Source organism: Coccinella septempunctata, chromosome 8 (assembly GCF_907165205.1).
Source record: "Coccinella septempunctata chromosome 8, icCocSept1.1, whole genome shotgun sequence".
NCBI lineage: Eukaryota > Metazoa > Arthropoda > Insecta > Coleoptera > Coccinellidae > Coccinella > Coccinella septempunctata.
The window spans coordinates 7,156,474-7,169,995 of NC_058196.1; positions in this window are offsets into that span (position 1 = coordinate 7,156,474).

A 13,522-nucleotide genomic window follows, 5' to 3' on the forward strand; every position below is an offset into this window, starting at 1 on the left:
CTATTCGGCAAAGTGTGATATCAATTTCCCAAAAACTGTTGGACCAATTCGACCCAAATCTTGAAACTGCACATAGATTTCGAAATGAGATGCACATGTTGAATTTCAGTTCGTTAGTTCAGATAGGAATTGAGATTTCAGTGGTCAATTCGGCAAAGTGTGATATCAATTCCTTGAAAACTGTTGGATCAATTCGAACCGAATCTTGAAACTGCACATAGTTTCGGAAATGAGATGCATATGTTGAATTTCAGATCGATAGTTCTAATAGGAATGGAGATTTCAGAAGTCGATTCGACAAAATATCATTTCAATTCTTAAGGAACTATTAGATCAATTCGAACCAAATCTTGAAACTGCACATAGTTTTCGGATTGAGATGCACATGTTGAATTTCAGTTCGATAGTTCAGATAGGAATTGAGATTTCAGTGGTCAATTCGGCAAAGTGTGATATCAATTCCTTGAAAACTGTTGGATCAATTCGAACCAAATCTTGAAACTGCACGTAGTTTTCGAAATGAGATGCATATGTTGAATTTCAGTTCGATATTTCTGATAGGAATTGAGATTTCAGTTGTCAATTCGGCAAAGTGTGATATCAATTCCTTGAAAACTGTTGGATCAATTCGAACCGAATCTTGAAACTGCACATAGTTTCGGAAATGAGATGCATATGTTGAATTTCAGATCGATAGTTCTAATAGGAATGGAGATTTCAGAAGTCGATTCGACAAAATATCATTTCAATTCTTAAGGAACTATTAGATCAATTCGAACCAAATCTTGAAACTGCACATAGTTTTCGGATTGAGATGCACATGTTGAATTTCAGTTCGATAGTTCAGATAGGAATTGAGATTTCAGTGGTCAATTCGGCAAAGTGTGATATCAATTCCTTGAAAACTGTTGGATCATTTCGAACCAAATCTTGAAACTGCACATAGTTTTCGAAATGAGATGCATATGTTGAATTTCAGTTCGATAGTTCTGATAGGAATTGAGATTTCAGTGGTCTATTCGGCAAAGTGTGATATCAAGTCCTCAAAAACAATTGAACCAATTCGACCCAAATCTTGAAACTGCACATAGTTTTCGAATTGAGATGCACATGTTGAATTTCAGATCGCTAGTTCTGATAGGAATGAAGAATTCAGTAGTCGATTCGGCAAAATATCATTTCAATTCCTCGAAAACTGTTGTATTAATTCGAAACAAATCTTGAAACTGCACATAGTTTTCGAATTGAGATGCACATGTTGAATTTCAGTTCGATAGTGCAGATAGGAATCGAGAATTCAGTGGACGATTCAACATAGTATCATTTGAATTCCTAAGGAACTATTGGATCGATTCGAACCAAATCTTGAAACTGCACATAGTTTTCGAATTGAGATGCACATGTTGAATTTCAGTTCGATAGTTCAAAAGGAATTGAAATATCAGTGGTCAATTCGGCAAAGTGTGATATCAATTCCTCGAAAACTGTTGGATCAATTCGAACCAAATCTTGAAACTGCATATAGTTTTCGAATTGAGATGCACATGTTGAATTTCAGTTCGATATTTCTGATAGGAATTGAGATTTCAGTGGTCAATTCGGCAAAGTCTGATATCAATTCCTTGAAAACTGTTGGATCAATTCGAACCGAATCTTGAAACTGCACATAGTTTTCGAAATGAGATGCATATGTTGAATTTCAGTTCGATATTACTGATAGGAATTGAGATCTCAGTGGTCTATTCGGCAAAGTGTGATATCAATTCAAAAACTGTTGAACCAATTCGACCCAAATCTTGAAAACGCACATAGTTTTCGAATTGAGATGCACATGTTGAATTTCAGATCGATAGTTCTGATAGGAATGAAGATTTCAGTAGTCGATTCGGCAAAATATCATTTCAATTCCTAAGGTACTATTGGATCGATTCGAACCAAATCTTGAAACTGCACATAGTTTTCGAATTGAGATGCACATATTGAATTTCAGTTCGAAAGTTCAGATAGGAATTGAGATTTCAGTGGTCTATTCGGCAAAGTGTGATATCAATTCCTCGAAAACTGTTGGATCAATTCGAACCGAATCTTGAGACTGCACATAGTTTTCGAATTGAGATGCACATGTTGAATTTCAGTTCGATAGTGCAGATAGGAATTGAGATTTCAGTGGTCTATTCGGCAAAGTGTGATATCAATTCCTCGAAAACTGTTGGAATCAATTCGAACCAAATCTTGAAACTGCACATAGTTTTCGAAATGAGATGCACATGTTGAATTTAGGATCGATAGTTCTAATACGAATGGAGATTTCAGGAGTCGATTCGACAAAATATCATTTCAATTCTTAAGGAACTATTGGATCAATTCGACCCAAATCCCGAAACTGTACACAGTTTTTGATTTGAGATGCATATGTTGAATTTTAGTTCGATAGTTCAGATAGGAATTGTGATTTCAGTGGTCAATTCGGCAAAGTGTCATATCATTTCCTCGAAAACTGTTGAACCAATTCGACCCAAATCTTGAAACTGCACATAGTTATCGAATTGAGATGCACATGTTGAATTTCAGATCGATAGTTCTAATAGGAATGGAGATTTCAGAAGTCGATTCGACAAAAATATCATTTCAATTCCCAAGGAACTATTGGATCAATTCGAACCAAATCTTGAAACTGCACATAGTTTTCGGATTGAGATGCACATGTTGAATTTCAGTTCGATAGTGCAGATAGGAATCGAGAATTCAGTGGACGATTCAACATAGTATCATTTGAATTAATAAGGAACTATTGGATCGATTCGAACCAAATCTTGAAACTGCACATAGTTTTCGGATTGAGATGCACATGTTGAATTTCAGTTCGATAGTTCAGATAGCAATTGAGATTTCAGTGGTCTATTCGGAAAAGTGTGATATCAATTCCTTGATAACTGTTGGATCATTTCGAACCGAATCTTGAAACTGCACATAGTTTTCGAAATGAGATGCATATGTTGGATTTCAGTTCGATATTTCTGATAGGAATTGAGATTTCAGTGGTCAATTCGGCAAAGTGTGATATCAATTCCTTGAAAACTGTTGGATCAATTCGAACCGAATCTTGAAACTGCACATAGTTTTCGAAATGACATGCATATGTTCAATTTCAGTTCGATATTTCTGATAGGAATTGAGATTTCAGTGGTCTATTCGGCAAAGTGTGATATCAATTCCTCAAAAACTGTTGAACCAATTCGACCCAAATCTTGAAAACGCACATAGTTTTCGAATTGAGATGCACATGTTGAATTTCAGATCGATAGTTCTGATAGGAATGAAGATTTCAGTAGTCGATTCGGCAAAATATCATTTCAATTCCTAAGGTACTATTGGATCGATTCGAACCAAATCTTGAAACTGCACATAGTTTTCGATTTGAGATGCACATGTTGAAATTCAGTTCGAAAGTTCAGATAGGAATTGAGATTTCAGTGGTCTATTCGGCAAAGTGTGATATCAATTCCTCGAAAACTGTTGGATCAATTCGAACCGAATCTTGAAACTGCACATAGTTTTCGAATTGAGATGCATATGTTGAATTTCAGTTCGATAGTTCTGATAGGAATTGAGATTTCAGTGGTCTATTCGGCAAAGTGTGATATCAATTCCTCAAAAACTGTTGAACCAATTCGACCCAAATCTTGAAACTGCACATAGTTTTCGAATTGAGATGCACATGTTGAATTTCAGGTCGATAGTTCTGATAGGAATGAAGATTTCAGTAGTCGATTCGGCAAAATATCATTTCAATTCCTAAGGAACTATTGGATCGATTCGAACCAAATCTTGAAACTGCACATAGTTTTCGAATTGAGATGCACATGTTGAATTTCAGTTCGAAAGTTCAGATAGGAATTGAGATTTCAGTGGTCAATTCGGCAAAGTGTGATATCAATTCCTCGAAAACTGTTGGATCAATTCGAACCAAATCTTGAAGCTGCACATAGTTTTCGAATTGAGATGCACATGTTGAATTTCAGTTCGATAGTGCAGATAGGAATTGAGATTTCAGAAGTCGATTCGACAAAATATCATTTCAATTCTTAAGGAACTATTGGATCAATTCGAACCAAATCTTGAAACTGCACATAGTTTTCGGATTGAGATGCACATGTTGAATTTCAGTTCGATAGTTCAGATAGGAATTGAGATTTCAGTGGTCAATTCGGCAAAGTGTGATATCAATTCCTTGAAAACTGTTGGATCAATTCGAACCAAATCTTGAAACTGCACGTAGTTTTCGAATTGAGATGCACGTGTTGAATTTCAGTTCGATAGTTCAGATAGGAATTGAGATTTCAGTGGTCAATTCGGCAAAGTGTGATATCAATTCCTAAAAACTGTTGGATCAATTCGAACCAAATCTTGAAACTGCACATAGTTTTCGGATTGAGATGCATATGTTGAATTTCAGATCGATAGTTCTGATAGGAATGAAGATTTCAGTAGTCGATTCGGCAAAATATCATTTCAATTCCTAAGGTACTATTGGATCGATTCGAACCAAATCTTGAAACTGCACATAGTTTTCGATTTGAGATGCACATGTTGAATTTCAGTTCGATAGTTCAGATAGGAATTGAGATTTCAGTGGTCAATTCGGCAAAGTGTGATATCAATTCCTTGAAAACTGTTGGATCATTTCGAACCGAATCTTGAAACTGCACATAGTTTTCGAAATGAGATGCATATGTTGGATTTCAGTTCGATATTTCTGATAGGAATTGAGATTTCAGTGGTCAATTCGGCAAAGTGTGATATCAATTCCTTGAAAACTGTTGGATCAATTCGAAGCGAATCTTGAAACTGCACATAGTTTTCGAAATGAGATGCACATGTTGAATTTCAGATCGATAGTTCTAATAGGAATGGAGATTTCAGAAGTCGATTCGACAAAATATCATTTCAATTCTTAAGGAACTATTGGATCAATTCGAACCAAATCTCGAAACTGCACATAGTTTTCGGATTGAGATGCACATGTTGAATTTCAGTTCGATAGTTCAGATAGGAATTGAGATTTCAGTGGTCAATTCGGCAAAGTGTGATATCAATTCCTTGAAAACTGTTGGATCAATTCGAACCAAATCTTGAAACTGCACGTAGTTTTCGAATTGAGATGCACATGTTGAATTTCAGTTCGATAGTTCAGATAGGAATTGAGATTTCAGTGGTCAATTCGGCAAAGTGTGATATTAATTCCTAAAAACTGTTGGATCAATTCGAACCAAATCTTGAAACTGCACATAGTTTTCGGATTGAGATGCACATGTTGAATTTCAGTTCGATAGTTCAGATAGGAATTGAGATTTCAGTGGTCAATTCGGCAAAGTGTGATATCAATTCCTTGAAAACTATTGGATCATTTCGAACCGAATCTTGAAACTGCACATAGTTTTCGAAATGAGATGCATATGTTGGATTTCAGATCGATAGTTCTGATAGGAATGAAGATTTCAGTAGTCGATTCGGCAAAATATCATTTCAATTCCTAAGGTACTATTGGATCGATTCGAACCAAATCTTGAAACTGCACATAGTTTTCGATTTGAGATGCACATGTTGAATTTCAGTTCGATAGTTCAGATAGGAATTGAGATTTCAGTGGTCAATTCGGCAAAGTGTGATATCAATTCCTTGAAAACTGTTGGATCATTTCGAACCGAATCTTGAAACTGCACATAGTTTTCGAAATGAGATGCATATGTTGGATTTCAGTTCGATATTTCTGATAGGAATTGAGATTTCAGTGGTCAATTCGGCAAAGTGTGATATCAATTCCTTGAAAACTGTTGGATCAATTCGAACCGAATCTTGAAACTGCACATAGTTTTCGAAATGACATGCATATGTTGAATTTCAGTTCGATATTTCTGATAGGAATTGAGATTTCAGTGGTCTATTCGGCAAAGTGTGATATCAATTCCTCGAAAACTGTTGGATCAATTCGAAGCGAATCTTGAAACTGCACATAGTTTTCGAAATGAGATGCACATGTTGAATTTCAGATCGATAGTTATAATAGGAATGGAGATTTCAGAAGTCGATTCGACAAAATATCATTTCAATTCTTAAGGAACTATTGGATCAATTCGAACCAAATCTTGAAACTGCACATAGTTTTCGGATTGAGATGCACATGTTGAATTTCAGTTCGATAGTTCAGATAGGAATTGAGATTTCAGTGGTCAATTCGGCAAAGTGTGATATCAATTCCTTGAAAACTGTTGGATCAATTCGAACCAAATCTTGAAACTGCACGTAGTTTTCGAATTGAGATGCACGTGTTGAATTTCAGTTCGATAGTTCAGATAGGAATTGAGATTTCAGTGGTCAATTCGGCAAAGTGTGATATCAATTCCTAAAAACTGTTGGATCAATTCGAACCAAATCTTGAAACTGCACATAGTTTTCGAATTGAGATGCACATGTTGAATTTCAGATCGATAGTTCTGATAGGAATGAAGATTTCGGTAGTCGATTCGGCAAAATATCATTTCAATTCCTAAGGTACTATTGGATCGATTCGATCCAAATCTTGAAACTGCACATAGTTTTCGATTTGAGATGCACATGTTGAATTTCAGTTCGAAAGTTCAGATAGGAATTGAGATTTCAGTGGTCAATTCGGCAAAGTGTGATATCAATTCCTCGAAAACTGTTGGATCAATTCGAACCGAATCTTGAAACTGCACATAGTTTTCGAATTGAGATGCACATGTTGAATTTCAGTTCGATAGTTCTGATAGGAATTGAGATTTCAGTGGTCTATTCGGCAAAGTGTGATATCAATTCCTCAAAAACTGTTGAACCAATTCGACCCAAATCTTGAAACTGCACATAGTTTTCGAATTGAGATGCACATGTTGAATTTCAGTTCGAAAGTTCAGATAGGAATTGAGATATCAGTGGTCTATTCGGCAAAGTGTGATATCAATTCCTCAAAAATTGTTGAAACAATTCGACCCAAATCTTGAAACTGCACATAGTTTTCGAATTGAGATGCACATGTTGAATTTCAGATCGATAGTTCTGATAGGAATGAAGATTTCAGTAGTCGATTCGGCAAAATATCATTTCAATTCCTAAGGAACTATTGGATCGATACGAACCAAATCTTGAAACTGCACATAGTTTTCGAATTGAGATGCACATGTTGAATTTCAGTTCGAAAGTTCAGATAGGAATTGAGATTTCAGTGGTCAATTCGGCAAAGTGTGATATCAATTCCTCGAAAACTGTTGGATCAATTCGAACCAAATCTTGAAGCTGCACATAGTTTTCGAATTGAGATGCACATGTTGAATTTCAGTTCGAAAGTGCAGATAGGAATTGAGATTTCAGTGGTCTATTCGGCAAAGTGTGATATCAATTCCTCAAAAACTGTTGGATCAATTCGAACCAAATCTTGAAGCTGCACATAGTTTTCGAATTGAGATGCACGTGTTGAATTTCAGTTCGATAGTTCAGATAGGAATTGAGATTTCAGTGGTCTATTCGGCAAAGTGTGATATCAATTCCTTGAAAACTGTTGGATCAATTCGAACCAAATCTTGAAACTGCACGTAGTTTTCGAATTGAGATGCACGTGTTGAATTTCAGTTCGATAGTTCAGATAGGAATTGAGATTTCAGTGGTCAATTCGGCAAAGTGTGATATCAATTCCTAAAAACTGTTGGATCAATTCGAACCAAATCTTGAAACTGCACATAGTTTTCGGATTGAGATGCATATGTTGAATTTCAGATCGATAGTTCTGATAGGAATGAAGATTTCAGTAGTCGATTCGGCAAAATATCATTTCAATTCCTAAGGAACTATTGGATCGATACGAACCAAATCTTGAAACTGCACATAGTTTTCGAATTGAGATGCACATGTTGAATTTCAGTTCGAAAGTTCAGATAGGAATTGAGATTTCAGTGGTCAATTCGGCAAAGTGTGATATCAATTCCTCGAAAACTGTTGGATCAATTCGAACCAAATCTTGAAGCTGCACATAGTTTTCGAATTGAGATGCACATGTTGAATTTCAGTTCGATAGTGCAGATAGGAATTGAGATTTCAGAAGTCGATTCGACAAAATATCATTTCAATTCTTAAGGAACTATTGGATCAATTCGAACCAAATCTCGAAACTGCACATAGTTTTCGGATTGAGATGCACATGTTGAATTTCAGTTCGATAGTTCAGATAGGAATTGAGATTTCAGTGGTCAATTCGGCAAAGTGTGATATCAATTCCTTGAAAACTGTTGGATCAATTCGAACCAAATCTTGAAACTGCACGTAGTTTTCGAATTGAGATGCACGTGTTGAATTTCAGTTCGATAGTTCAGATAGGAATTGAGATTTCAGTGGTCAATTCGGCAAAGTGTGATATCAATTCCTAAAAACTGTTGGATCAATTCGAACCAAATCTTGAAACTGCACATAGTTTTCGGATTGAGATGCATATGTTGAATTTCAGATCGATAGTTCTGATAGGAATGAAGATTTCAGTAGTCGATTCGGCAAAATATCATTTCAATTCCTAAGGTACTATTGGATCGATTCGAACCAAATCTTGAAACTGCACATAGTTTTCGATTTGAGATGCACATGTTGAATTTCAGTTCGATAGTTCAGATAGGAATTGAGATTTCAGTGGTCAATTCGGCAAAGTGTGATATCAATTCCTTGAAAACTGTTGGATCATTTCGAACCGAATCTTGAAACTGCACATAGTTTTCGAAATGAGATGCATATGTTGGATTTCAGTTCGATATTTCTGATAGGAATTGAGATTTCAGTGGTCAATTCGGCAAAGTGTGATATCAATTCCTTGAAAACTGTTGGATCAATTCGAAGCGAATCTTGAAACTGCACATAGTTTTCGAAATGAGATGCACATGTTGAATTTCAGATCGATAGTTCTAATAGGAATGGAGATTTCAGAAGTCGATTCGACAAAATATCATTTCAATTCTTAAGGAACTATTGGATCAATTCGAACCAAATCTCGAAACTGCACATAGTTTTCGGATTGAGATGCACATGTTGAATTTCAGTTCGATAGTTCAGATAGGAATTGAGATTTCAGTGGTCAATTCGGCAAAGTGTGATATCAATTCCTTGAAAACTGTTGGATCAATTCGAACCAAATCTTGAAACTGCACGTAGTTTTCGAATTGAGATGCACATGTTGAATTTCAGTTCGATAGTTCAGATAGGAATTGAGATTTCAGTGGTCAATTCGGCAAAGTGTGATATTAATTCCTAAAAACTGTTGGATCAATTCGAACCAAATCTTGAAACTGCTCATAGTTTTCGGATTGAGATGCACATGTTGAATTTCAGTTCGATAGTTCAGATAGGAATTGAGATTTCAGTGGTCAATTCGGCAAAGTGTGATATCAATTCCTTGAAAACTGTTGGATCATTTCGAACCGAATCTTGAAACTGCACATAGTTTTCGAAATGAGATGCATATGTTGGATTTCAGATCGATAGTTCTGATAGGAATGAAGATTTCAGTAGTCGATTCGGCAAAATATCATTTCAATTCCTAAGGTACTATTGGATCGATTCGAACCAAATCTTGAAACTGCACATAGTTTTCGATTTGAGATGCACATGTTGAATTTCAGTTCGATAGTTCAGATAGGAATTGAGATTTCAGTGGTCAATTCGGCAAAGTGTGATATCAATTCCTTGAAAACTGTTGGATCATTTCGAACCGAATCTTGAAACTGCACATAGTTTTCGAAATGAGATGCATATGTTGGATTTCAGTTCGATATTTCTGATAGGAATTGAGATTTCAGTGGTCAATTCGGCAAAGTGTGATATCAATTCCTTGAAAACTGTTGGATCAATTCGAACCGAATCTTGAAACTGCACATAGTTTTCGAAATGACATGCATATGTTGAATTTCAGTTCGATATTTCTGATAGGAATTGAGATTTCAGTGGTCTATTCGGCAAAGTGTGATATCAATTCCTCGAAAACTGTTGGATCAATTCGAAGCGAATCTTGAAACTGCACATAGTTTTCGAAATGAGATGCACATGTTGAATTTCAGATCGATAGTTATAATAGGAATGGAGATTTCAGAAGTCGATTCGACAAAATATCATTTCAATTCTTAAGGAACTATTGGATCAATTCGAACCAAATCTCGAAACTGCACATAGTTTTCGGATTGAGATGCACATGTTGAATTTCAGTTCGATAGTTCAGATAGGAATTGAGATTTCAGTGGTCAATTCGGCAAAGTGTGATATCAATTCCTTGAAAACTGTTGGATCAATTCGAACCAAATCTTGAAACTGCACGTAGTTTTCGAATTGAGATGCACGTGTTGAATTTCAGTTCGATAGTTCAGATAGGAATTGAGATTTCAGTGGTCAATTCGGCAAAGTGTGATATCAATTCCTAAAAACTGTTGGATCAATTCGAACCAAATCTTGAAACTGCACATAGTTTTCGGATTGAGATGCATATGTTGAATTTCAGATCGATAGTTCTGATAGGAATGAAGATTTCAGTAGTCGATTCGGCAAAATATCATTTCAATTCCTAAGGTACTATTGGATCGATTCGAACCAAATCTTGAAACTGCACATAGTTTTCGATTTGAGATGCACATGTTGAATTTCAGTTCGAAAGTTCAGATAGGAATTGAGATTTCAGTGGTCAATTCGGCAAAGTGTGATATCAATTCCTCGAAAACTGTTGGATCAATTCGAACCGAATCTTGAAACTGCACATAGTTTTCGAATTGAGATGCATATGTTGAATTTCAGTTCGATAGTTCTGATAGGAATTGAGATTTCAGTGGTCTATTCGGCAAAGTGTGATATCAATTCCTCAAAAACTGTTGAACCAATTCGACCCAAATCTTGAAACTGCACATAGTTTTCGAATTGAGATGCACATGTTGAATTTCAGTTCGAAAGTTCAGATAGGAATTGAGATATCAGTGGTCTATTCGGCAAAGTGTGATATCAATTCCTCAAAAATTGTTGAAACAATTCGACCCAAATCTTGAAACTGCACATAGTTTTCGAATTGAGATGCACATGTTGAATTTCAGATCGATAGTTCTGATAGGAATGAAGATTTCAGTAGTCGATTCGGCAAAATATCATTTCAATTCCTAAGGAACTATTGGATCGATACGAACCAAATCTTGAAACTGCACATAGTTTTCGAATTGAGATGCACATGTTGAATTTCAGTTCGAAAGTTCAGATAGGAATTGAGATTTCAGTGGTCAATTCGGCAAAGTGTGATATCAATTCCTCGAAAACTGTTGGATCAATTCGAACCAAATCTTGAAGCTGCACATAGTTTTCGAATTGAGATGCACATGTTGAATTTCAGTTCGAAAGTGCAGATAGGAATTGAGATTTCAGTGGTCTATTCGGCAAAGTGTGATATCAATTCCTCAAAAACTGTTGAACCAATTCGACCCAAATCTTGAAACTGCACATAGTTTTCGAATTGAGATGCACATGTTGAATTTCAGATCGATAGTTCTGATAGGAATGAAGATTTCAGTAGTCGATTCGGCAAAATATCATTTTAATTCCTAAGGTACTATTGAATCGATTCGAAACAAATCTTGAAACTGCACATAGTTTTCGAATTGAGATGCACATGTAGAATTTCAGTTCGAAAGTTCAGATAGGAATTGAGATTTCAGTGGTCAATTCGGCAAAGTGTGATATCAATTCCTCGAAAACTGTTGGATCAATTCGAACCGAATCTTGAAACTGCACATAGTTTTCGAATTGAGATGCATATGTTGAATTTCAGTTATATAGTTCTGATAGGAATTGAGATTTCAGTGGTCTATTCGGCAAAGTGTGATATCAATTCCTCAAAAACTGTTGAACCAATTCGACCCAAATCTTGAAACTGCACATAGTTTTCGAATTGAGATGCACATGTTGAATTTCAGTTCGAAAGTTCAGATAGGAATTGAGATTTCAGTGGTCAATTCGGCAAAGTCTGATATCAATTCCTTGAAAACTGTTGGATCAATTCGAACCGAATCTTGAAACTGCACATTGTTTTCGAATTGAGATGCACATGTTGAATTTCAGTTCGATAGTTCAAAAGGAATTGAAATATCAGTGGTCAATTCGGCAAAGTGTGATATCAATTCCTCGAAAACTGTTGGATCAATTCGAACCAAATCTTGAAACTGCATATAGTTTTCGAATTGAGATGCACATGTTGAATTTCAGTTCGATATTTCTGATAGGAATTGAGATTTCAGTGGTCAATTCGGCAAAGTCTGATATCAATTCCTTGAAAACTGTTGGATCAATTCGAACCGAATCTTGAAACTGCACATTGTTTTCGAAATGAGATGCATATGTTGAATTTCAGTTCGATATTACTGATAGGAATTGAGATCTCAGTGGTCTATTCGGCAAAGTGTGATATCAATTCAAAAACTGTTGAACCAATTCGACCCAAATCTTGAAAACGCACATAGTTTTCGAATTGAGATGCACATGTTGAATTTCAGATCGATAGTTCTGATAGGAATGAAGATTTCAGTAGTCGATTCGGCAAAATATCATTTCAATTCCTAAGGTACTATTGGATCGATTCGAACCAAATCTTGAAACTGCACATAGTTTTCGAATTGAGATGCACATATTGAATTTCAGTTCGAAAGTTCAGATAGGAATTGAGATTTCAGTGGTCTATTCGGCAAAGTGTGATATCAATTCCTCGAAAACTGTTGGATCAATTCGAACCGAATCTTGAGACTGCACATAGTTTTCGAATTGAGATGCACATGTTGAATTTCAGTTCGATAGTGCAGATAGGAATTGAGATTTCAGTGGTCTATTCGGCAAAGTGTGATATCAATTCCTCGAAAACTGTTGGAATCAATTCGAACCAAATCTTGAAACTGCACATAGTTTTCGAAATGAGATGCACATGTTGAATTTAGGATCGATAGTTCTAATACGAATGGAGATTTCAGGAGTCGATTCGACAAAATATCATTTCAATTCTTAAGGAACTATTGGATCAATTCGACCCAAATCCCGAAACTGTACACAGTTTTTGATTTGAGATGCATATGTTGAATTTTAGTTCGATAGTTCAGATAGGAATTGTGATTTCAGTGGTCAATTCGGCAAAGTGTCATATCATTTCCTCGAAAACTGTTGAACCAATTCGACCCAAATCTTGAAACTGCACATAGTTATCGAATTGAGATGCACATGTTGAATTTCAGATCGATAGTTCTAATAGGAATGGAGATTTCAGAAGTCGATTCGACAAAAATATCATTTCAATTCCCAAGGAACTATTGGATCAATTCGAACCAAATCTTGAAACTGCACATAGTTTTCGGATTGAGATGCACATGTTGAATTTCAGTTCGATAGTGCAGATAGGAATCGAGAATTCAGTGGACGATTCAACATAGTATCATTTGAATTAATAAGGAACTATTGGATCGAT